At 45.6% G+C, this 26,977-nt stretch overlaps 1 protein-coding gene across 1 annotated transcript in view; it reads right to left on the minus strand.

Annotated features, from left to right (window-relative positions):
- The window catches only part of LOC124716904 (kinesin light chain), a 423,269-nt gene that overhangs the window by 342,316 nt on the left and 53,976 nt on the right, over window positions 1-26,977 (minus strand). The window lies entirely within an intron of this gene.

The following is a 26,977-nucleotide window of genomic DNA, read 5'->3' on the forward strand; positions in this document are numbered from 1 at the left end:
ACCAGCCACTCGTGCTTTACAACTCCTGCATCTAGCGCTCTGAGAAACACTGAAGCGCGCAGCGCCACATGCTAACACTGTCTCCTGAACATCACAAAAAAAGGCGAAGCGTTCCCCTACTCTGGACTGGTTGGTTGGGTTGCGGTGTAAAGGGACCAAACTACAGCGCCTTCAGTCCCTTTTTCGTCATGCAAACAAATCGCCGATTCTTTACACACGAATGGAAAAACTGGTAGAAGCCGAGCTCTGGGAAGATCAGTTTGGATTCCGTACAAATGTTGGAACACGTGAGGCAATACTGACCCTACGACTTATCTTAAAAGAAAGATTAAGGAAAGGCAAGCCTACGTTTCAAGCATTTCTAGACTTAGAGAAAGCTTTCGACAATGTTGACTGGAATACTCTCTTTCACTATCTGACGGGAGCGAAAGGCTATTTACAATTTGTACAGAAACCAGATGGCAGTTATAAGAGTCGAGGGGCATGAAAGGGCTCAAAATGGTTCAAATGGCTCTGAGCACTATGGGACTCAACATCTGACGTCATAAGTCCCCTAGAACTGAGAATTACTTAAACCTAACTAACCTAAGGACATCACACACATGCATGCCCGAGGCAGGATTCGAACCTGCGACCGTAGTAGTCGCGCGGTTCCGGACTAAAGCGCCTTGAACCGCTCGGCCACAACGGCCGGCGCATGAAAGGGAAGCAGTGGTTGGGAAGGGACAGAGACAGGGTTGTAGCCTCTCCCCGATGTTATTCAATCTCTATATTGAGCAAGCAGTAAAGGAAACAAAAGAAAAATTCAGACTTGGTATTAAAATCCATGGAGAAGAAATAAAAACATTGACGTTTACCGATGACACTGTAATTCTGTCAGAGACAGCAAAGGACCTGGAAGAGCAGTTGAACGGAATGGACAGTGTCTTGAAGGGAGGCTATAAGATGAACATCAACAAAAGCAAAACGAGGATAATGGAATGTAGTAGAATTAAATTTGGTGATGTTGAGGGTATTAGATAGGGAAATGAGACGCTTAAACTAGTAAATGAGTTTTGCTATTTGGGGGAGTAAAATATCTTATGATAGTCGAAGTAGAGAGGATATAAAATGTAGACTGGCAATCGCAAGGAAAGCGTTTCCGAAGAAGAGAAATTTGTTAACATCGAGTATAGATTTAAGTGTCAGGAAGTCGTTTCTGAAAGTATTTGTCTGGAGTGTAGCCATGTATGGAAGTGAAACATGGACGATAACTAGTTTGGACAAGAAGAGAAGAGAAGCTTTCGAAATGTGGTGCTACAGAAGAATGCTGAATATTAGATGGGTAGATCACGTTACTAATGAGGAGGTACTGAATAGAATCGGGGAGAAGAGAAATTTGTGGCACAACTTGACTAGAAGAAGGGATCGCTTGGTAGGACATGTTCTGAGGCATCAAGGGATCACCAATTTAGTATTGGAGGGCAGCATGGAGGGTAAAAATCGTAGAGGAAGACCAAGAGATGAATACACTAAGCAGATTCAGAAGGATGTAGGCTGCAGTAAGTACTGGGAGATGAAGAAGCTTGCACAGGATAGAGTAGCATGGACAGCTGCATCAAACCAGTCTCAGGACTGATGACAACGACAACAACAACAACAACAACAACAAATCGCAAGGTAAAACAATTCCCAAAAGGAGTCGGGGTAAGTAAAAGGATGTAAAACTAACTGGGAACCACACCGAAATAGAAAATGAAAGAATCGAACCAGAAGGGGGAAAACGTACACTAAAAGGAAAAGTAGTGGAAGGTACTAAAATAATACAGCAGATCGCCTGGGCTGGCTGATCACGAGAATAAAAAAGGATGAGCTACTCTGCAACAGACTAAAATCTCCAGCCTAAAAGATATGATGGCGAGGTGAACACACATAGAGACAAGACGGACACCAAGGCAAACAAAATGCACAGAAAGGGTGAGGGAGGGTGGAGGTCACAAGAGAGGAGGGCAGACGCCCACTCTTATATTGTCAGATAAAATCGCCCCTCACGAGTAAAACGTGAAACAACAGCAGCCACTGAGTCACTGCCTCCCAACACTGTCGGCAGTATGGCGGAGAGGTTGAAAGTCCTCCGCAGAGCGGGTAGAATTGGGCAGTCCAACAATATGTGCACGACAGCCATAGCGACACCGAGGTGGGTCTTCTAGAGGGAGGAAAAAGTGGCTGACATGGAAATAAATGTCCAAGGAATAGAAAAGCAACTGAAATCACTCAACAGAGGGAAGTAAACTGGACCTGACGGGATACCAATTCGATTCTACACAGAGTACGCGAAAGAACTTACCCCCTTCTAACAGCCGTGTACCGCAAGTCTCTAGAGGAACGGAAGGTTCCAAATGATTGGAAAAGAGCACAGGTAGTCCCAGTCTTCAAGAAGGGTCGTCGAGCAGATGCGCAAAACTATAGACCTATATCTCTGGCGTCGATCTGTTGTAGAATTTTAGAACATGTTTTTTGCTCGAGTATCATGTCGTTTTTGGAAACCCAGAATCTACTATGTAGGAATCAACATGGATTCCGGAAACAGCGATCGTGTGAGGCCCAACTCGCTTTATTTGTTCATGAGACCCAGAAAATATTAGATACAGGCTCCCAGGCAGATGCCGTTTTCCTTGACTTCCGGAAGGCGTTCGATACAGTTTCGCACTGTCGCCTGATAAACGAAGTAAGAGCCTACGGAATATCAGACCAGCTGTGTGGCCGGATTGAAGAGTTTTTAGCGAACAGAACACAGCATGTTGCTCTCAATGGAGAGACGTCCACAGACGTTAAAGTAACATCTGGCGTGCCACAGGGGAGTGTTATGGGACCATTGCTTTTCACACTATATATATAAATGACCAAGTAGATAGTGTCAGAAGTTCCGTGCGGTTTTTCGCGGATGATGCTGTAGTATACAGAGAAGTTGCAGCATTAGAAAATTGCAGCGAAATGCAGGAAGATCTGCAGCGGATAGGCACTTGGTGCAGGGAGTGGCAACTGACCCTTAACATAGACAAATGTAATGTATTGCGAATACATAGAAAGAAGGATCCTTTATTGTATGATTATATGATAGCGGAACAAACGCTTGTAGCAGTTACTTCCGTAAAATATCTGGGAGTATGCGTGCGGAATGATTTGAAGTGGAATGATCATATAAAATTAATTGTTGGTAAGGCGGGTACCAGGTTGAGATTCATTGGGAGAGTCCTTAGAAAATGTAGTCCATCAACAAAGGAGGTGAATTACAAAACACTCGTTCGACCTATACTTGAGTATTGCTCATCGGTGTAGGATCCGTACCAGGTCGGGTTGACAGAGGAGATAGAGAAAATCCAAAGAATAGCGGCACGTTTCGTCGCAGGGTTATCTGCTAAGCGTGATAGCTTTACGGAAATGTTCAGAAAACTCAAGTGGCAGACTCTGCAAGAGAGATGCTGTGCATCGCGGCGTAGCTTGCTGTCCAGGTTTCGAGAGGGTGCGTTTCTGGATGAGGTATCGAATATATTGCTTCCCCCTACTTATACCTCCCGAGGAGATAACGAATGTAAAATTAGAGATTCGAGCGCGCACGGAGGCTTTCCGGCAGTCGTTCTTCCCGCGAACCATACGCGACTGGAACGAGAAAGGCAGGTAATGACAGTGGCACGTAAAGTGCCCTGCGCCACACACCGTTGGGTGGCTTGCGGAGTATAAATGTAGATGTAGGTGACCGCGTGTTAGCCAAGCGCGGCCGATGCGGACCCGGCAAAGGACAACAGAGTCCCCTGCGAGTGGCTCGCACGGATGACTGGCACACATTCAGTGTCTCCTTGATAACACGTAGTTATTTGTTGAGGGTACGCCAGTCAGAGTCCCAGATTGCGAAAACTTTACGAGGGAAGACGGATCGAAGATCAGTCTCCGGCAGGCTGATCTCCAGAATTGGTTTACTGGTAGCCTGTTTGGCCAGGCTGTCAGCAAGTTCACTGCCCGGGATCCCCACATGTCGTGGGTCCAAATGAAGGTTGCTGAACGTCCACTGTTGTCGAGGGCACAAAGAGACTCCTGGATAGTCATTACCACATGATGGCGACGGAAGCACCGGTCGAGAGTTTGTAGGCTGCTTAAGGAGTCACTACAGATGAAGGACTCACCGGCGCAGGAGCGAATATCCTCAAGAGCGCGGTAGATGTCCACCAACTCAGCAGTGGAAACACTGCAGCCAGCCGGTAAGGAGCGCTGTTCAGTATATCTCCAACGTGAGCGTAGGCGAAGCCAACAAGACTGTCTACAGGGTGTAGAAAAATATCCGCTACCAGTCACAATAAAAGGTTATTTGTCACACGACCGGTTTCGGGCTTGCGCCCATCCTCAGGTGTTTGTACATTCATGTACATGTTTATACTGTTGGAGATCACACTATAAATGCAAAAAAGATTATTTGCTGGTGACTACACAGATACAAGTGGGCCAATTGTAAGTGGTAAGGCAGCATTTGACGAAATATATCTGTACTTACATAAAGATGAAGCACCATTATTACAGTTACGCTGTGGTGATAGTTTTGCCACTTAGTTACACACTTATTGTCATTTTCACATCCATATTTCAGTTTTGTCAAGTACAGCCTCATATTTCACTAATACGATGTGCACTCGTGAAATACACTATGTTTACATACAAATATGTGGGCTGTGGTCAGAGACCTTAGATGTAAAGATGTTGCTCATTCTTTCAAAATTTCATGTTCTTAACATTATGTCCCTCCTAGATCTAAGTTCTCCGACGACAATGTGGCTCAAAACAGTTCTAGCTGTCATTTTTTAATCTGTAATAGCTTTGAGTAATTTCATATATATAACATCATTGTACTTCCTAGATGTAAGTTCTCCGACAAAAATGTGAATCAAAAAGTTTCATAATATGCATCAAGAGACGTCGCAGTCTATAACAGCTTTTTAAATTTCTGTATATGCAACACCCTTGCACTTCCTGTGGCTAAGTTCTTTGAAGTCTCTGAATGAGCAACATCTTTACATCTCCTACATCTAAGTTCTTTGACCACAGCCCACTTGGGAGGATGCTAAGTTCACCCAACCTGGATATGATGTGACGTCATTATTACGTAACACGCTTTAGTCGATTAACACACCTATCGATTTTTACGAACGTTCGAGATTCTAAACTGTCGTCAGCTAGTGGTTTGTTTTGACACGTGCGATTCTGATAACAGCTCAGTGTCGCAGCGTATATGTATTTCGCAAAAATAAAAGAGCTGGATATTAATAGAAATATTTCTGACTGTGGCCTTGAAAACACCCCGGACAACACGTTTCGTAAAAATGTGAAGTCTTCTTGTGTCCTGACCAGATTAGATTGTGTGATTGTTGTATTGAACGCTTACGCCGAAAATAATATTTATTTATTATCAATATTTTAGTATGGTTTCATACAATTGGTCTTGTCAGTACATATTAGATTGTAGCAGCATACTCTTGCTGACTTTTTTTTCTTAATTTATATAGCTGAAAGAGAACTCGTGCAAGTTTGTTAGCTAAGTAATTTATACGTCCATCCCAAGATAGTCTCTTATCAACCATAATTCCAAGTAATTTTACACTCGGACCGCAGAGAAAGGTACCTTAGTGTCCAGTAATGACTGATGTGTAGTAGAATGATTGAATTTCGAACTTAAAAAGAAAAATATGAGGCATTGTTGAAGAAAAATCGTCGACCGGAGATGAAATACGAGGGGAAGTGGATTTCTCAATGTAATCTTAACGAAAGATTAGTGTCTTGACGCATCTAAAGATTTTGGCTGCTGAGTGCTTCTTCTCTCCGAGTACAAATAACCGACGCACTTCAGCTGGGTCAGAAGTACATCAATTTCTGCTTGAGATTCACAATAACCACGCAATTGCCTGTCGTCATCGATGCTGAACTCTTTCAGATTTTCTCTCGTTAGTCTCTCGAATGCTGAACACATAATTAGAGACGAGCAAACGAAAAACAACGCACAGGACATAAACACAGTGCAATACACGATTTAAACGCAAGGAACGCAAAACACATTTCAACGAATGGTGCAGAGCACAGCGCTACCCTGTCACAACCTCTCGAAAGTTCACAAAAGTCGAATAGTCGATATACGATTTCTATCGTTTTCGATGTTGCGTGTATACGTCATAATGACGTCACATCGTATCCAAGTCCGGTGAACTTAGCATCCTCCGCCCACTTGTTGGTATCTAAACATATTGTTTTCCACGAGTGCATATCATAATAGTGAAATATGAAGCTATACTTAGTAAAACTGAAATATGGATGTGAAAATGACAATAAGTGTGTAACTAAGTGGCAAAACTATCACCACAGCGTAACTGTAATAATGGTGCTTCATCTTTATGTAAGTACAGATATATTTTCGTCAAATGCTGCCTTACCACTTACAATTGTCCCACTTGTATCTGTATAGTCACCAGCAAATAATCTTTTTTGTATTTGTACAGTGATGTCATGAATGTACAAACACCTGAGGATGGGCGCAAGCCCGAAACCGGTCGTGTGACAAATAAATAACCTATTATTGTGACTGGTAGCGGATAATTTTCTACACCACATAAAGGAACAGATACAGAGTTCGACAGCATCCACTATGGATAAAATTCTGAGCCTTGGAACTCGCCGAGAATAGGCAAAAGGCGCCGGCGGAGGGCCTCTGGTGGAGCCGAGCGTTCGGGGCCTCTCCTACCGTGGGAATGAGTGTAGGGGATGTGGTGCGAGAATCCGGCTTCGCTGTTCTAGGCAAGGTCCTACTGCAGGTGGTTTAGCGCTGCGTTTTCGTAACCTGTTATCAAGCGTCGAGTGTGTATCTGTGTGTTGTGGAGCACTGTGGTGAGTGTGTGCACAGTACAGTGTGGGGTTTTCCTTGTTCTGGACGAAGGGTTGGCAGAGGCTGAAACCTGTTGCTGGCACACAGGCTGTTCCTCCCAAATAGCGGCAAGGAGGCCGACGAACTTAAAGACTCTCCATCCGACGAACGAATCACCGTCAACAGTGTCACACGCCTTCCCTTCGTGAGACACGGCGGAGAAGTTTCGTATTTAATCCAGAACACAGGTGCAAAGACTTGTGATAAGGAACTTTTCGATACCATCTCTAAAGACATTACCGGCCAAATACCAGCACTGAAAATTTTTCAGGGCCTGTATTCTAACCGGATTTCCCCGGAATCGGGCGCCACCGCACAAAAGCCTGCGTTAGTGAACTCTGCCACGGAAGAGTGTCACCTAAATCTACCCATCGCACACCAGCAAGGAAAGTGTCAAGTCGAAAAACGGCAACTTTTAGTTTTTCACTGAAAAAATACTTGTGCAGTGCCCCAACTCTCATGAAAAATCTAACGGAGTTTACTGCCACCAATACTTACTTGAAATTTAAAGGAAGCTTATAGGTTTATTGAATTAATTCTTTAAGTCGAGTTTCTACGGTATTGCATATTTGGTTGTGCCACTGTTCTTGCCGGGGTGCGATATGCAGAGAGGAAATGTCAAACGTTCTAAGTGCCATTGTCTCAAAAAACACGTTTCCAGTGCTGCTGTTTTCTCGGTAGCCTGTTCCATGTCCCTAAACTTCTTGTAAGTGCCAAAGTGTGGAGAAAATCTTTCAAACATTGATTAGTAGCGTGGTTGGCGGACAGTCTTTGTACTAGCACTGCTGCTTTCGTCTGGAGTTCGAAGAGTCATGCGTCGAGGTCTCCTCTACTTTAGAGGATGAACTGTTAATGTCGAAAGCTGAGTCCATGAAGGTTCTTTTATGTATGAATAAACTATGTATGTATTATGGAAGGAGATAAACCGGGTTAAAAATAATAAAGACTGTTGGAGAAGTGAGCAGAAAAAAAAAAAAACATGTGCCTTAAATGTTATGAAAAGAGACACAGAACGGAAGGAATTCCTCAACAGCACTGAATGTTCTACTGTAAAGTTTGCAAAATATGATCTCATGAATGGAACTGTGTAAGAAAACGAAGACTACAGAAAGATTTTTTTTTGCTTGTGTTTAATTTTCTGTTACTCTCTTGTGAAATTTTTTTAAAGATATGAAAAAAGGATTTTGTTGACTACAGTTCTACTAGTTAATACATTATTGCTTTATTTCCATATTGTAGTATGGAGGCTGAAGCACGCTCTTTAACTAGTATTTGCTTAGAAATAAATTTCGCATACATAATATTTAAAATCCTCTTCTTGAACCATCTCCTCTCCTTCCTTACGAATTATCTTTCATCCGCAAGGAACTTTACCTCTCTCTTTGTTAAAAATAATAATAATTCAGTTTAGTGTCGCGACTAAAAGGAAACGGGCGATTCACAGGCAGCAGTAGCGTACAACGGGGGGAAAAAAATGGTAAAATTGTCATCAACCCGACGGCCAGTTCGGACACTAATGCGCTACTACTAGGCATGCGTCTTACTGGAGGCGGAATTGCCTTGCCTTCCTTCCTTCGCTCTTTGAACTGACTTACCGAGCCAGTTATAGGAAAGCAGACAACAATACAGCGACTGCCAGAGGTAGAACCCGAGTGCTTCGGTCCCGTAGTCTCGCACTTTATCACAGAGACAGACGCTCCGAAAATAGATATCTTTGGCGGGATGGCAAAATGTAATCAGGCTCGACGCGCCCACGCAGCCCGGCCGCCTCGGCTCGTGTGACGCGGCGCGCCCTCGATTTCCTCGCGAGGCGGCGTATCGAGTGGCGCCCGCTCGCCGCGTCGGAAGGTCTAATCGCATGCAGCGGCGCCGCGACCGCAGAGATCGATACTGCACTGCGGCGCCGACATCTAGCGGCCGCCGCGCCAACTACTCCCAGGGGTGCCGTTCCCTGCTGCTGCAGTGGGGTTGCCTATGTCCGCGGGCGGATCTGCGCCACGAGAAAGGGCGGGAGAGTTTGCGTAACCCACCGGCTGTGCTACAAGGACAAAGGGGTAGGGTAGGGGAGGGGTACCCCTGCGTCCCTGCACCAGAAGCGCCCTGGACCTCTGACGCTGCACTCGTCCCAGGCGAGGCGTCGGCCTTTGTGCGTCCTACGTAAAGCCCCTTACTTTTACTCGAGCTGCTCTCTCGTCTCGACCGACTACTCGCGGCAAGTGCGTGTACTACACATCCCCTGGCATACTATTCCTGCGCGGAGGCTACCTTGTCAGGGGTCTTCGTGGGTGTTTAGATGTCGGTGGCAATACTGGTCGTGTTCTGGCAGCAGTCAATGGCGGAAGTGACGTTACCAAGGACTGTCCTTCTTACAAAACGTCTCAGTATAGTAACAACATTAAGCAACTAACCAACTGAAGTAGAGTTTCTTCTTCTTGCGTACGGATTATGAGAATAAGATGACAGAGATTGGAGCACGTACAGGTACATATGACAGCATCTTCTCTTACACGTAACGTGAAATAGGAAAGGAAAGATGATGAAGATGACGATGATGATGATGTCCCATACTGCGCGGAGCGTAGGGAACGATGCGGGAGACCCGCACCGCCGACTAGGCAAGGTCCTAGCGCAGGTGATTTGCCACTGCCTTCCTCCGACCGCAATGGGGATGAAGGATGATGAAGACAACACAACAACATCCAGTCATCTCGAGGCAGGAAAAATAAAATCCCTGACCCCAACGGGAATCGAGCCCGGGAATCCGGTGCGCGGGAAGCGAGAACGCTGCCGCAAGACCACGAGCTGCGGACGAAAGGGAAGAGAATAGATAATATTGTACGATGCACTCTTTGCCGTAATGCAGAGCATATGTGCGGATTAATTACAGATGTACCTGTCTCGGACTTAAAAGCGGCAGTGGACCAACTCTTTCCAAATGGGAGCACAGCTCGCCCAGTCGACCAGGTAATTAACAACACCCGCACCTGCCAGCACTATAATACACTGCTAAAAGCGATTAGCTATCAGGTGAGATATCATATACAATACACATATGGTAACGTATTTTATTCAGATATCTGCCAGAATTGGAATTTGTGTGAGATACAGTACGATATTTTGCTGTCTCAACTCTTTAATTGAGGTTTACATGGCTTTTACGTAGAGTGAGGCACTACGTGGCAACCATACCAGCGAAACATTGTCGTTGCCCTCTACTATGGTGAGAGATCACCTTGGACGGCCAGTACAGTTACACACCTGCGTGGCATGGACAGAATGAGGCTATCGATCAGCTCTGGAGGCCATTCTTCCATCAATGTAACACCCAACCCTGCAACCGTTGATCTCTATTCCAATTTTCTGTACAGGTCCCGGAACTCTTGGAATGGAGGTGACGCAAATTTTTTTTATGTGTGTATTTATAATTAGTATTTCATTTATTATCAATACTTTATGAAGAACAAACAGCATTTGTTCTTTATTACACATCTTACAAAAACTAATGTAAAGTAGCTGTCATAGACAATACAATATAAAGTTTGTTCTACTTTCAATTTCCTTAGAAAGTCTATGTAAATCTTTAATTTATTTACTACAATGATGCGTAAGGGGTTCCGAAAACAAGTTCCTTATATCGTGTAACGGTAACACCACTGTTCAAGAAGAGCGGCGCAATTTCCGAAGGGAGTGCATGTTCCGGATTTCCTACAGACACAGTTCTATTGAGGTACTGATAACAGGAGCACCACACTATGTGGGGGAAATCGCGCGGCGCTTGGAAACGCACTTCAGTTGAGTGAGGTATGCGGGACAGTATGATTCATTTGCGCAGCAGGTGTATAGCTGATTGCACACTGATTTCCTATGACACTCTGGCGGGATATGGAACAACTGCAATGTCTTTACCTGCCGCAGTGAAATGGTGCTAACAAGTCGACCACGGCCCAGCAGACATGAGTGATGTTGATCGGCAAGCCGGCATCATGCATCGTGCGGTTTTCATCTCCTCGGAAAGCTGAAACAACATCTTGGAGGGGAGATTTTCGAATGATGAGGGTGTCAGAAGAGCGGTTCTCGAATGTCTCCGTGAAACGAGCGGCTTTCTGTCGTAGAGGATTTGAAGAAATTTGGAAATTTGTGGTAAGTTGCTATGAGACCAAACTATTAAGGTCATCGGTTCATAGACTTATACACTACTTAATGTAACTTAAACTAACTTACGCTAAGGAGAAAACACACACACCCATGACCGAGGGAGGACTCGAACCTCTGACGGGGATAACCGCGCGAACCGTTGCAAGGCGCCTAGGACCGCACGGCTACCCCGCGCGGCGAAGAATTGATTCCGACCATTGTTTACTGATACTTTGTAAATGCGATTTCAAATAAAATCCTCAGAGAATACCTAAGACACAATTGAAAGAATAAACAACACGAGACTTAGACTCCGTACACGTCCCCTGTTCCGCCGGGACATGGACTTGGCCAGACGCCTCACGGCTGGAATCCGCCATGTTTTTGGATTAGGAGGGGGGGGGGGGGGCGGATTGTACATCAACACTGGACTTGACAACGCACCGATTACGACAATAGAGATAGAGATAGATTAGTTGTAGGATTAGGAATAGGAATAAAGACTAGTATAGAATTGCAGCGAAAAGGTCATCGGCCAGCCCAGGGCCAGGGGTATTCCCACTGGGGTTACCTCACTCGGAAAGGGCAGCAAAATTAGGTTTGTTTCTACTGGAATACCTGTAACGCTGCAGGTAGAGTAATCACAGTAACATACCAAAAGTAGTATTCTAGTCTAACAGTTGTAGAGAAAGATATAATTCAGTCATCATAAACATCATATATGATAAATAACAGTAGATTAGTCCCCATAGTGGTGAAGGTTCAGATGGCTCTGAGCACTATGCGACTTAACATCTGAGGTCACCAGTCGCCTAGAACTTAGAACTAATTAAACCTAACTAACCTAATGACATCACACACATCCGTGCCCGAGGGAGGATTCGAACCTGAGACCGTAGCGGTCGCTTGGCTCCAGACTGCAGCGCCTAGAACCGCACGGCCATTCCAGCCGGCAGTGGTGAAGGAATTGTAGTATTAACCTGTAGTGTTAGAAATTAAAGCTGCAGAATTGTTAATAGTTGGAATTATGACCTACTAATGTATTTAGCTAGTAAGTTAACATGTGTAATTATAATGATTGAATAAAGAATTTTTTTTTTAAAAAAAAGTGTCATGTATCTGTGTCACTTTTAAGTGTAGGGCAGCACTGGTTTCACGCAATAATGGGTAACTTACGTTTTGAAGTCCCCTAGTACATTTAATGTGTAATATTTTATATCTATGTGGTTCATTTAGGTATTTTTCCAATAATGCTTGATTTTTATTAAACGTACTTAGGAAATGAGACACTTAAAGCAGCAGATGAGTTTTGTTATTAGGGGAGCAAAATAAGTGATGATGGTCGAAGTAGAGATGATCGCCGGCCGGTGTGACCGAGCGGTTCTAGGCGCTTCAGTCTGGAACCGCGCGGCCGTTAGGTCGCAGGTTCGAATCCTGCCTCGGGCATGGATGCCTGTGATGTCCTTAGGTTAGTTAGGTTTAAGTAGTTCTATGTTCTAGGGGACTGATGACCTCAGATGTTAAGTCCCATAGTGCTCAGAGCCATTTGAGCCAGAGATGATCTAAAATATAGAATGGCAAAGGCAAGAAAAGTCTTTTCAAAAAGTATCTGTATGGGGTCAAGTCATGTTTGAATGTGGAACATGAACGAGAAACAGGTTAGACGGGAAAAGAGTAGAAGTTTTCGAAATATGGTGCTACCGAAGAATGCCGCAGATTTGATGGGCAGGTCATGTAACTAATGAGGAGGCACTGTAGGCCTATAGAATTGGGGATAACGGAAACTTGTGGCATAACCTGGCTAGAAACAGGGATTGGATGGTAGGACACGTCCTTGGACATAAAGGGATCGCCTATTTAGAGAGAGAGAGAGAGAGAGAGAATCTTATGGGACTTAACTGCTAAGGTTGTCAGTCCCTAAGCTTACACACTACTTAACCTAAATTATCCTAAGGACAAACACACACACACCCATGCCCGAGGGAGGACTCGAACCTCCGCCTATTTAGTACCGGACGGAAGCGTGGCAGGTAAAAAATCGTAGAGGGAGACCAAGGGATGAGTACACTAAGCAGATTCAGAAGGATGTAGATTGCAGTAGTTACTTTGAGACGAATAAGCTTGCACAGGATAGAGTAGCATGGAGAGCTGCATCAAGCCAGTCTTCCGGCTGAAGACAACAACAATAAGTTTATAGAACGCGCTAAATCTACTTGGAAAAATTTGCAGGACGGTAGTTTTATGGGAGTTAGGAGTGACAGGAGATTTCGCGGCTTCGGCTTTCCTGCCGCAGTCGCAGCATCGCTCTGCCTGCTGGACGAGTGACGTTCGACCCGGCGGACCCACGCCTGATGTTTCGCTGCCTCTTCTGAGCGGTCTAATCCCGGCTTCTGGAGGCGACTTTCCGGGCCGGGAGTCAGAGAGCGTCCGGCGCCGGCTGCCCAGCCGCCACCTGTCGCCCGCTTGACCAGGCGCTGCCCGCCCGTCCCACGACGCTCGCCTTACACCGCGTGACGTCAGCACGCCTTGCGTAACAAGTGTTTACCGGCGCCCAGGGCGCACCGCCTGCCCAAACATGAGCAACGCCCCGTTTCCTCCCAGTCAGCGCAGCCACGGACTCAGTTGCTAGCGAACGCTCTTTCCTCATCAGCATTATGTGGCCACTGCAACTGTCAAGAGTTCGAGATATACGCTGGTGTCCAAAACCTGACGGAAGTAATTTTCCCACCACGTGTCACAGCCAAGTAACACAGCTCGGTTATACACTGAAGCGCCAAGGAAATTGGTATACGCATGCGTATTCAAATACAGAGATATGCCTATGTAATACAACAAGTGCTTGGCGCAGTTGTTACATCGCTTTCTGCTGTTGTAATGGCAGGTTATCACGATTTAAGCGAGTTTCAATGTGGTGTTACAGCCCGCACACGAGCGATGGGACACAGCATCTCCGAGGTAGCGATGAAGTGGGGATTTCCCCGTACAATCATTTCACGAGTGTACACGTGAATATCAGGAATCCGGTAAAACATCAAATCGCCGACATCCCTGCGCCGGAAAAAAATCCTGCAAGAACAGGACCAACGACGACAGAACAGAATCGTCCGGCGTGACAGAAGTGGAACCATTCCACAAATTGGTGCATATTTCAATGCCGGACCATCAACCAGTGTCAGCGTGCGAGCCATTCGACGAAACATCATCCATATGGCCTTTCGGAGCCGAAGGCCCACCCGTGTACCCTTGATGAATGCACGACACAAAGCTTTAGACCTCGCCTGGACCCGTCAACACCGACATTGAACTGCTAATGACTGGAAACATGTTCGCTGGTCGGACGAGTCTCGTTTCAAATTGTGGAGCTGGGGTGATATGAGATCCCTGATATGTCTAGATACAACTCTGACAGGTTTCATGATGATGTTTCGTTTGTGGGGCGCTCAACTGCGTGGTTATTGAAAAAAAAAAAAAAAAAAAAAAAAAAAAAAAAAAAAAAAAAAAGGTTCAAATGGCTCTGAGCACTATGGGATTTAACATCTGAGGTCATCAGTCCCCTAGACCTTAGAACTACCTAACTAACCTAAGGACATCACACGCGTCCATGCCCAAGGCAGGATTCGAACATGCGACCGTAGCAGCCGCGTGGTTCCGGACTGAAGCGCCTAGAACCTCTCGGCAACAGCTGCCGGCGGTGTGGCTATCAACGCCCTTACAAATTCGCAATCTTTAGTCAGTCGAATCTCGCGACTTTCATGAATGATGACGACATGTTGGGAACAACACAAACACCGAGTCACCGGGCGCTCTGACAGGTGACAGGGAGATTTTCTCTGCATCGTGATGACTGGGTGTTGTATGACGTCCTTAGGTTAGTTAGGTTTAAGTAGTTCTAAGTTCTAGGGGACTGATGACCATGGATGTTAAGTCCCATAGTGCTCAGAGCCATTTGAACCATTTGAACAGGTGACACGTACGTAAGCATACTGTCTGATCACCTGCATCCATTCATGTCCAGCGTGCATTCCGACGGACTTGGGTAATTCGAGTAGGACAATGCGAAACTCCACACGTCCAGAGGTGCTACATACTGGTTTCAGGAACATTCTTCTGAGCTCCAACACTTCCGCTGGCCAACAAATTGCCCATAAATGAACATTATTGATGTGGGATGCCTTGCAACGTGCTGTTCAGAAGAGATCTCCACCGCCTCTTACTATTACGGATTTGTGGATGGCCGTGAAGGATTCATGGTGTCAACTCCTTCCAGAACTACTTCAGATATTAGTCGACTCCATGCCGCGTCGTGTCGCGGCAATTCTGCTTGCTCGCGGGCGCCTACACGATATTAGGCAGGTGCACCACTGTCTTTTGCTCTTCAATGTACTTGGACAGTGCGCAGAACTGCTATAATATTGTACAGAAGGTAACGGAAAGATATACGCCGGGAAGCGAACACAAATTACTTCTTCGAAAACAATAATAAACACCAGACATCACGGCGCCAAGAGTATCAGCAACCAAACTGGCAGCCTGCAGCCGCGGGTTGCCCGCCTCTGCAGGCACACCGAAGCAATACACAACCGACAGGGGCTCTATTGATGAACGGCCACAACAACCACCACCACAACAACAACACCACACCAGCGGTCACCAGGGTCAGTACCGGCCCACATAAACATAAAGAGGTCGCTGCAGATCCCGGAACTATTTTCACACGTCAAACCACGTGATAGAAAATAGTTCAGAGGTACTCATCCGCCGAAGCGCTATAAAGGCCGGCGCTCGGCCGCACATCGGCAGTTCATCGACCGCCAGCAGACTTGAATAGCTGCCGCCCCGGCAGCCCGGCTTGGATCTTCTCACTGATTTCTGGATTAGGCTCGGTACATCGGATAAGTCTCTGGCGGAGACTAGTAGGAAATTATTTCAGGTGGTTTCTGTGTTATTCTTGTGTGTAGTTGTGACTCGAAGACGGGTCATTGTTTTGTGTTGGTGTTATACTTGGAGAATTTGTTTCAGTTAATTGAACAGTCCAATAAATTGTTTTCAGACTTTGATCGTTAGTTTCTTCTGCTTATGCAGACATAGCAACTGCGATTCATGAGGACCCGTGAATATTCCCGAAAACAATACAATGTTTCTAATTGGGGTGTCTGACCCACACGTGCGGCAAGTCAGGCGCTGCGACGTACAGCCATGCCGGCCACAAGCTTGCTTTGGAGTTCTCATCGTAGGGCGTTTCATTCCTCCAACACTGCGGTTGATGACTGGCGGATGGTCGTTGTTACATGTGGACGTCCTGCAACACATCTCGACTGATTTAACTTTCGGGACGGAGAGGTCAGTCCGTCCCGCAATATCATCCACAAAAATGAATTATTGCTGAATGGACCCCTGAAAAGATGCACAGGGGGGAAGGAGGAATGTCAGAACAATGTTGACCAGTGATTCCACCGTGTTCAAATACACTATGTGATCCAAAATATCCGGACACCTGGTTGTAAATGACTTAAAAGTTCCTGGCGCCCTCCATTGGCAATGATGGAATTCAGTATGGTGTTGGCCCATTCTTCGCCTTGATGACAGCTTCCACTCTAGCAGGCATACCTTCAGTCAGGTGCTGGAAGGTTTCTTGGGGAATGGCAGTCCATTCCTCACGGAGTGCTGCACTGAGGAGAGGTATCGATGTCGGTCGGTGAGGCCTGGCACGAAGTCGGCGTTCCAAAAGATCCCACAGGTGTTCTATAGGATTCAGGTCAGGACTGTGCAGGCCAGTCCATTACAGGGATGTTATTGTCGTGTAACCACTCCGCCACAGGCCGTGCATTAAGGACAAGTGATCGTTCGTGTAGAATGATGCAATCGCCATCCCCGAATTGCTCTTGCAATGGGAAGCAAGAATGTGCTTAATATCAATGTAGGCCTATGCTGTGATAGTGCCACGCAAAACAACAAGGGGTGCAAGCCCCCTCCATGAAAAACACGACCAACCATAACTCCACAGCCTCCGAAATTTACTGCTGGCTATACACACGCTGGCTGATGACGTTCACCGGGCATTCGTCATACCCACACCTTGCCATCGGATCGCTACGTTGTGTACCGTGATTCGTCACACTACACAGCGTTTTTCCAGTGTCCAATCGTGCAATGCTTACGGTCCTTACACCAAGCGACGCGTTGTTTGGCATTTACCGGCGTGATGTGTGGCTTATGAGCAGCCCCTCGACCATGAAAGCCAAGTTTTCTCACCTCCCGCCTAACTGTCATAGTACTTGCAGTGGATCCTGATGCAGTTTGGAATTCCTGGATAGATGTCTGCCTATTACACATTACGACCATCTTCAACTGCCGGCGCTCTGACAGACGAGGTCGGCCTGTACGCTTTTGTGCTGTACGTGTCCCTTCACGTTTCCACTTCACTATCACATCGGAAACAGTGGACCTACTGATGTTTAGGAGCGTGGAAATCTCGCGTACAGACGTACGACACAAGCGACACCCAATCACCTGACCACGTTCGAAGTCCGTGAGTTCCGCGGAGCGCCCCATTCTGCTCTCTCACAATGTCTAATGAGTACTAAGGTCGCTGATATGGAGTACCTGGCAGTAATGAATGAAATTAAACCCATATTTAGAGACCTTTGTAAAGATACCTTGTTGAAGAAATGTCTTCATGGGAAAACCCAAAATTTAAATGAATGTGTGAATTCAGTCATTTAACCGGTTACCGAAAACTGCATTTTTTCAGTTTACGACCCTCACATTTGGTGTTTATAACGCTATTTTATGCTTCAATGATGGTGTAATTAGAAAACTGGATGTTTTGGAATTATTGGGCATAAAGTGTAGTGGAAATACTGCAAAATCCTTGGCGCAAATAGATAAAGAGAGAATCTGCGAACCAGGTATTGCTAATTTAAAACGCACAAAAGAAGCCAGCCAGAAAAGAGGGACCAAGAGAAGAAAAGATCAGCATGATTCAGATGATGCTCAGTATGGTGCAGGAAAATGTTGGTGATAAGTAATTCTCATCAATAACTGTACTAGAATTGCAATGTTGTTGCTGTCATTGTGGTCTTCAGTCCTGAGACTGCTTTGATGCAGGTCTCCATGCTACTCTATCCTGTGCAAGCTTCTTCATCTCCCAGTACCTACTGCAACCTACATCCTTCTGAATCTGTTTACTGTATTCATCTCTTGGTCTCCCTCTACGATTTTTACCCTCCACGCTGCCCTCCAATGCTAAATTTGTGATCCCTTGATGCCTCAGGACATGTTCTACCAACCGATCCCTTCTTCTAGTCAAGTTGTGCCACAAACTTCTCTTCTCCCCAATCCTATTCAATACCTCATTAGTTATATGATCTACCCATTTCCAAAGCTTGCAATATTAAACTTTAAATGGATTTTTCTCAAAACTAAATTTTTATTTACATTCAGGTACCATTATTTGATAAACTAATGGGGTTAGAAACATGACATTTGGTCAGTTTGTACTGGAGATGGTAATAAGTTATTACCAGTAATTGAGAACCACCAAACAATCCGAAACTGTTTTATAATAATTAATGCACAAAAAAGGTTAAATTTTTCTAGTGAAAGAATAAAAATTTTTTTCTTCAGTCATAAGACGTATTATATTCATTTTACTTGTAAATTGAGGCATATATGTTAAATGTGTGCATCAAAAATTACATTGTTTTATCACTTATAGTTATTTTAAAAAGTGCACCTATTCAAAGGTTAAAGTACACTACTGGCCATTAAAATTGCTATACCACGAAAATGATGTGCTACAGACGCAAAATTTAACCGACAGGAAGAAGATGCTGTGATATGCAAATCATTAACTTTTCAGAGCATTCACACAAGGTTGGCGCCGGTGGCGACACCTACAACGTGCTGACATGAGGAAAGTTTCCAACCGATTTCTCATACACAAACAGCAGTTGTCAGGCGTTGCCTGGTGAAGCGTTGTTGGGATGCCTCGTGTAAGGAGGAGAAATGCGTGCCATCACGTTTCCGACTTTGATAAAGGTCAGATTGTAGCCTATCGCGATTGCGGTTTATCGTATCGCGACATTGCTGCTCGCGTTGGTCGAGATCCAAAGACTGTTAGCAGAATATGGAATCGGTGGGTTCAGCAAGGTAATACGGAACGCCGTGCTGGATCCCAACGGTCTCGCATCACCAGCAGTCGAGATGACAGGCATCTTATCCGCACGGCTGTAACGGATCGTGCAGCCACGTCTCGATCCCTGAGTCAACAGATGTGGACGTTTGCAAGACAACAACCATCTGCACGAACAGTTCGACGACGTTTGCAGCAGCACGGACTATCAGCTCGGAGACCACGCCTGCGGTTACCCATGACGCTGCATCGGACAGGAGCGCCTGCGATGATGTACCCAACGACGAACCTGGGTGCACGAATGGCAAAACGTCATTTTTTCGGATGAATCCAGGTTCCGTTTACAGCGTCATGATGATCGCATCCGTGTTTGGCGACATCGCGGAGAACGCACACTGGAAGTGTGTATAAGTCATCACCATACTGGCATATCACCCGGCGTGATGGCATGGGGTGCCATTGGTTACACGTCTCGGTCACCTCTTGTTTGCATTGAAGGCACTTTGAACAGTGGACGTTACATTTCAGATGTGTTACGACCCGTGGCTCTACCCTCCATTCGATCTCTGAGAAACCCTACATTTCAGCAAGATAATGCACGACCGTATATTGCAGGTCCTGTACGGGCCGTTCAGGATACAGAAAATGTTCGACTGCTGCCCTGGCCAGCACATTCTCCAGATCTCTCATCAATTGAAAACGTCTGGTCAATGGTGGCTGAGCAACCGGCTCGTCACAATACGCCAGTCACTACTCTTGACGAACTATGGTATCGTGTTGAAGCTGCATGGGCAGCTGTACCTGTACACGCCATCCAAGCTCTGTTTGACTCAATGCCCAGGCATATCAAGGCCGTTATTACGGCCAGAGATGGTTGTTCTGGGTACTGATTTCTCAGGATCTATGCACCCAAGTTGCGTGAAAATGTAATCACACGTCAGATCTAGTATAATATATTTGTCCAATGAATACCCGTTTATCATCTGCATTTCTTCTTGGTGTAGCAATTTTAATGGCCAGTTGCGTAGTAGGGCCAGAATAGAGATAAAATTGTCTTGCGTCTCCCCTTAAGCGGAATTTTAAGTGCTCAGTCGATAGAGAGGCCCCATATTAGCGTAAAGCGTCATTCGTTTTACCGATATGTATTGACAGACAGCAAAACATGAAGAATAAGCGGCACTCCAGTAGTGCCTGAGCAGCTCTGCTGCATGGCGCCAGTAGCGCGGACAAGGTTGTAGCAGTCACAGCTGGGGTACATCTACATCTTCATACATACCCCGCAAGCCGCAGTACGGAGCGTGGCGGAGGGTACCCTGTACCACGCAGACAGAAGTCGACTTGGCACACCATCGGCCTAACCGCGCCCGGGAGAGCTAACCTGCCGTCCAAAGAGTAACCTTATACACGGGTGGCAGAGACCTGGGAACGCTGGGCGGAAGTGGGAGGAGTCATGGGGGCTGCGACAACTTGGCCTGCTACGGTGGAAGACCGACAGAGGGGGGTCAGTCAACCGACGTGCTAAATTACCGAAAAACGACCGGAAGATCAACTGCATCAGATATGCTGAGGACAAGGTACTGCTTGGAGGTAAAACATCTCTACAAAGAACAGTATCCAGACTGGAAGGACTGCAAGGGTACGGAATGAAAATCAACGCAAAGGAGAGTTAAGAGATCAAGAATTGCAATGGCAATGCAAGTTTCCAGGTAAAAAAACCGCTTACTATGCAGTAAAAGTGGGTTGGACTTGAGCAGAAGGTTGCTTAAATGCTTCGTGAGGAGTGTTTCTCTGTCGACTGTGAAAGCTGGACATCAAAGAAAATAGAAAGATACCAATCTCAAGTATTGGAGATGTGGTTTCCGAGGATGACAACCGATACTGGCGGTACCGTGGAAGCACAAGACAAAATAGGAAGGAGAATAAAAATACTGATCAGTAATGTACTGTGGCCGGCCAGAGTGGCCGTGCGGTTCTAAGCGCTTTAGTCTGGAATAGCGTGACCGCTACGGTCGCAGGTTAGAATCCTTCCTCGAGCATGGATGTGTGTGATGTCCTTAGGTTAGTTAGGTTCAATTAGTTCTTAGTTCTAGGCGACTGATGGCCTCAGAAGTGGCATAGTGCTCATAGCCATTTGAACCATTTTGAAGTACTGTGCTAGAGTCATGTATTATTCTAGTGAAGGATGTTAACACGCAGGGCAGCGCCATGTGATGTAATAGATTAGTATTTGATAACCTTTTATTTAACGTACGCCATGTTTTAATTCAAACTTGCAGAGGCTGTCTCCTTAAAAAGCAAACCTTTAATTTTTTCCAAAGTACGTACGACATCCAAGTATAATGCAGTATTGATCAGAGTTCCGGTTAACTGGCGAGTGAATCGATTATTCCCGGAACTGTCACAAAAGTCGACGGAGGAACGGGTGATCCGGCATTTGATGAAAACAAGCCGTAAAGGCACTGTTACCGTGTGTTCTGATGTTCTAAATGTGTCATACAACGAAATAAGACTATTACAATATTTGTAATTAGAAAAAAATATTTTTAGATCAAACGTTTAGCAGTGAACCGAAAGAGCGGACGACGAAAAATAGGTAATTTGCAGCTTTTTGTAGACGGTCCTATGCCTCAAGTGAAGAAACGTATAACCCCACAATCATTTAAAACGATCCCACAAAGATTACCGCAATGGTCTGAGCCCACAAAACAATGAAGTCTAGAAACACGAAAAGGAAAGCGTTTAAATGAAAATTTCTGAAAGTAATTGTATGCAAAACTTGCTAGGACGAGCCGTGGAATTACATGACGTTTCGCAGTTCCTACTCCTGGGTTCTAGGGATTGTGAGAGAGACTTGGCAGATAATATTTTCATAAGGAACCCGTGTCTGGAAATTAACCGCTCGAATGTGACTTGAAATTAGTTTGAAGATGGGACCCGCTTCGCGACGAGCACACGGTGGAAAAAATGTGTGCGCGCCACGGGCGACGTCCTCGGGTTCTCTTCTACGTCACGAGGGACGCCCTCTTCACCGTGGAGAAGCCGGCGCGGCCGCCAAGCACCACAGCCAGCCCTGCTAGTACCAATTCCTTGCAGCTTAATCCGAAGCCGAGCGAAAAAGGTACGTCATAAAATGACAGGGACTGCGGGCGTCACCCTCATCTTACTTTGAGTGCGTACAGTGTAGCACGACACTTGAATGTGATCCTATCTTCAAACTTATTTTACATCCAAACAGTACATTTTTGAATATGGGTCCCTTACCAAAACTTACCAATCTTTAGGAGACGTGAGTAAAAACCAAATGCCGGCCGCTGTGGCCGAACGGTTCTAGGCGCTTCAGTCCGGAACCGCGCGACCGCTACGGTAGCAGGTTCAAATCCTGCCTCGGGTATGGATGTGTGTGTGCTGTCTTTAGGTTAGTTAGGTTTAAGTAGTTCTAAGTCTAGGGGACTGATGACCTCAGATGTTAAGTCGAATAGAGCTTAAAGCCATTTTAACCATTATTTGAAGTAACTAATTTGATACTACAATATGCCAGAAGTGAATAATTAAAAAGTACGTAATTTAAGTTAGCGTCACATATTCTACCTGGCAACTCTATCAGAGGAGAATGCCCTAACTGGATTCCCCATCCCACCCACCTCTGAAGCGAATAGCTTTCTTTCTGGCTCTGCTTCTCCCGAAATGCAGTGGGGCCTTATTTTCTGCTACAGTTTACGTTACTTCTCCTGCGTATTCGCAGGCAAGCCCTTCAACAAATATTTGCACTTGAAAATTAAGGATTAAGCGTAATGTTTATAAGGTTACATTTCGATCTTTCGTTACAAATTCACTAAAAACCCTAGGCGCTAGTTATCTAACCTGGACCTTTACTTACATTTTCGTGCCCTTATTACTGAAGAGCCAAAGTAACTGGTACACGTGCATATTAACGTGTAGGGCCCCCGCGAGCACGCAGAAGTGCCGCAAAACGACGTGGCACGGTCTCAACTAATGCCTGAAGTTGTGCTGGAAGGAACAGACACCTTGAATCCTGCACGGTCGTCCATAAATCCGTAAGACTGCGAGGGGGGTGAAAATTTCTTCTGAACAGCACGTTGCAAGTCATCCCAGATATGCTCAAATAACGTTCATGTCTGGGCAGCTGATGCCCGGCGCAAGTGTTCAAACTCAGAAGAGTGTTCCTGGAGTCACTCTTTAGCTATTATGGACGTGTGGGATGTCGCATTGTCCTACTGGAATTGCACAAGTCCGTCGGAATGAACAATGGACATGAATGGACGCAGGTCATCAGACAGGATGCTTACGTACGTGTCACCTATCAGAGTCTTATCTAGACGTACCAGAGGTCCGTTATCACTCCAACCACAAACGCCCCACACCATTACAGAGACTCCACCAGCTTGAACAGTCCCCTGCTGACATGCAGGATCCATGGATACATGATGGTGTCTCCATCCTCTCGGTAAAATTTGAAACGAGACTCGTTCGACCGGACAACACGTTTCCAGTCATCAACAGTCCAATGTCGGTGTTGACGGGCTCATGCGAGGCGTAAAGCTCTGTGCCGTGCAGTCATCAAGGATACGCGAGTGGGCCTTCGGCTCCGAAAGCCCGTGCCGATGATTCGCTGAATGGTTCGCATGCTGACACTTGTTGAAGGCCCGGCATTGAAATCTGCAGCAATTTGCGGAAGCGTTGCACTTCAGGCACGTTGAACGATTCTCTTCGGTCGTCGTTGCTCCCGTTCTTGCAGGATCGTTCTCCAGCAGTAGCGATGTCGGACATTTCATGTTTTACTGGATTCCTGATATTCACGGTGCACTGATGAAATGGTCGTACGGGAAAATCCCGACTTCATTGCTACCTCGGAGATGCTTTGTCCCATTGCTCGTGCGCCGACTGTAACACCGCGTTCAAACTCACTTAAATCTTGAAAACTTGCCATTGTAGCAGCAGTAACCGATATAATAATTGCGCCACACACTTGGGCTCTTATATAGGCGTTGCCGGCCGTAGCGCCGTCTTCTGCCTGTTGACATATATCTGTATTTGAGTACATATGCCTATACCAGTTTCTTTGGTGCTTCAGTGTAGCACACAGACTTATTCTCTGGCAATTGTATTGCAGACTCGAAGAGGAAAACGGGGAAGGCTGACCTAAGAAAGTGGAGTGCTTCTACAATGACTGTAGCTATTGATTCACTTCAGAATAGAAGGGTAAAATGGTTCAAATGGCTCTAAGCACTATGGGACTTAACTTCTGACGTCATTAGTCCCCTAGATCTTAGAACTACTTAAACCTAACTAACCTAAGGACATTACACACATCCATGCCCGAGGCAGGATTCGAACCTGCGACCGTAGCGGTCGCGCGGTTCCAGACTGTAGCGCCTAGAAACGCTCGGCCACTCCGGCCAGTGAAGGGTAGATTGGGAGAATGTCAGTAAACACTTTAATGTTCGAGAAGCAACAGTAATGAGATTATGTAACATGAAGTACGGTACACCATAGGAAACACCAAAAACAAAGTACGCAGACTTCCAAATTTGGATAAATTTCTTCAAGAAGTGGAGGTTTACTACTGCCTTGCTACGGAAGCTTCTTTCTATGCACATACTCGTCATGACTTGTGAAGAATGGACGTACAAATTGGCAAAGAGAAATAACCTCGATCACCCTTTCAAAGGTACAACTGCTGGTGAAAAGGGGGTTACTCTTTTTCTTAAACGTCACAAAACCGAACTGTCAGAAAGCCAACTGGAACAGATTATAGTAGGCCTTTTGGGCTGAGTAAAGAAAACACAGAAAATTCTATAACCTTCTGGAAGATGTTATACCTACTTTGAAACAAGATTATGTTTTCTCTAATTTAAAAACTTTTTAAAATTTTGTTTAGTGCAATTTTGCTAATTTTTTGAAGGGGTCCGATTTTTGCAACTGTTTTTCAAATTCGCTAAGTATAAGGTTATTGAAAATGATTTTTTTTAAATAATAACTTTTACTGAATATTCTAAGAGTAAAATGTAAACGGTGCATAACATCATATAGGAAATTTTACACGCTTTTAAAACATAGTTTTTTACTATTTTCTAAAATCGAGATACAAAATGGGGGTCCGACTTTGGGCACTCTTCCCCACATTTGTCAGGAGAAAACTTGAAAAATACAACCACGTGAATGTAAGGTACCTCATTAAAATCAAAGAGGTAGAACTGTTGCAAGTATTTTGGTGCTCCGTGGTGCCCGCTGCTACAGATCCCGCGACCAGTGGGGAACACCCGCCTCTACCCTACCGACGGCATGTTGCACGTATTTACCAACTGGTTACTCCACTAACGAAAATGAACTAACAACACAACGCGCATAGGCACTGAGGAAGAGTGTAGGTTGCTATGTGCTGTCAACTGACCACGAGGAAACCACTAACAAGCCATAGCAAATGAAACGCTGGTCTTTGCCAAGGATCGGTACCTGCACCACTGATATTCAATATTTATATCAGTGACATGCCGGCTACCATGTGTCAGTTGGTCACGGGAGCTGTATCAACGTACTTCGTGGAGCACCAAAACGTATGGATTTTGTACAATAGGTCTTTTACTGAAGATAACATGAGCAGTTGTTTCTACCTCGTAGATTTGAAAAATGTGTCGTATATTTACATGATTGCATTTTTCAAGCGCCTTCCCCCCTCCCCCCCCCCCCCTCAACAACAATCGCAACGCTGATAACTGCTATACCGTATACAAGGAGGTGTCTTGTATGTACGAGGGTGAGTCAATGGAAAATGGAAAACATTAAATTTGTAATAATAAATCTAAATTTCGCGCCGTTATCCTGTAAGTTGGTAAGCGTGCTACAAACAGCGTGCAGAATGGCCCGCAGGTGGCAGCATACAGCAGATGCACACATACCGTCGCAGTATCAGTATAAAGATGGCCGCCCCACTTGCGACTTACACCAGGGAAGAACAGCGTTCTGTTATTCGGTTTTTGCGTAGTGAAGGTGTGAAACCTATTGAAATTCATCCACGAATGAAGGTTCAGTACGGTGATGCATGTTTGTCACAGCAGCAAGTCTGCGAATGGAGTAGGAAATTCGCAAATGGTGTTACTTCAGTGGAAGATGCTCCTTGTCTAGGTCAGGCACAACGAGTTGTGGACTCCACAGGACACTGCAGCAGTTGAAGCCATAGTGAAGGAAAACCGCCGAGTGACACTGAATGACATTGCAGCATGTTTAAGATTAGTCATGGGTCAGCACACCACATTGTGCATGATGTGCTCCAGTTTCACAAAGCGTCTGGAAGATGGGTACCACGACAGCTGACTCCAGAAATGAGAGAATGACGTGTTGATGCTTGTGAAAAACTTCTTCGGCACTTTGAGCAAGAAGGTGATGGCTTACTTGCAAGAATAGTTACTGGGGACGAAACCTGGAGTCCCTTACACCATACGGAAACGAAGAGAGCGAGCAAGGAATGGCGCCATTCCTCATCAACAATACCAAAGAAGTTTCGAAGAGAACCATCAGCAGGGAAGGTTATGCTGACTCTCTTTTGGGCAGAAAGAGGCGTCATTTTGGAGCATTACATGCCTAGAGGGACCACTGTCACCAGTGCATCATACACAGACCTTCTAAAAGATCATCTGCGGCCTGCAATCAAATCAAAGAACCGTGGATAAATCATCTGCGGCCTGCAAGCAAATCAAAGCGACGTGGACTGCTGTCAGCAGGTGTCCTTTAGCAGCACGGCAATGCAAGGCCCC

Source organism: Schistocerca piceifrons, chromosome 9 (genome assembly GCF_021461385.2).
Source record: "Schistocerca piceifrons isolate TAMUIC-IGC-003096 chromosome 9, iqSchPice1.1, whole genome shotgun sequence".
NCBI lineage: Eukaryota > Metazoa > Arthropoda > Insecta > Orthoptera > Acrididae > Schistocerca > Schistocerca piceifrons.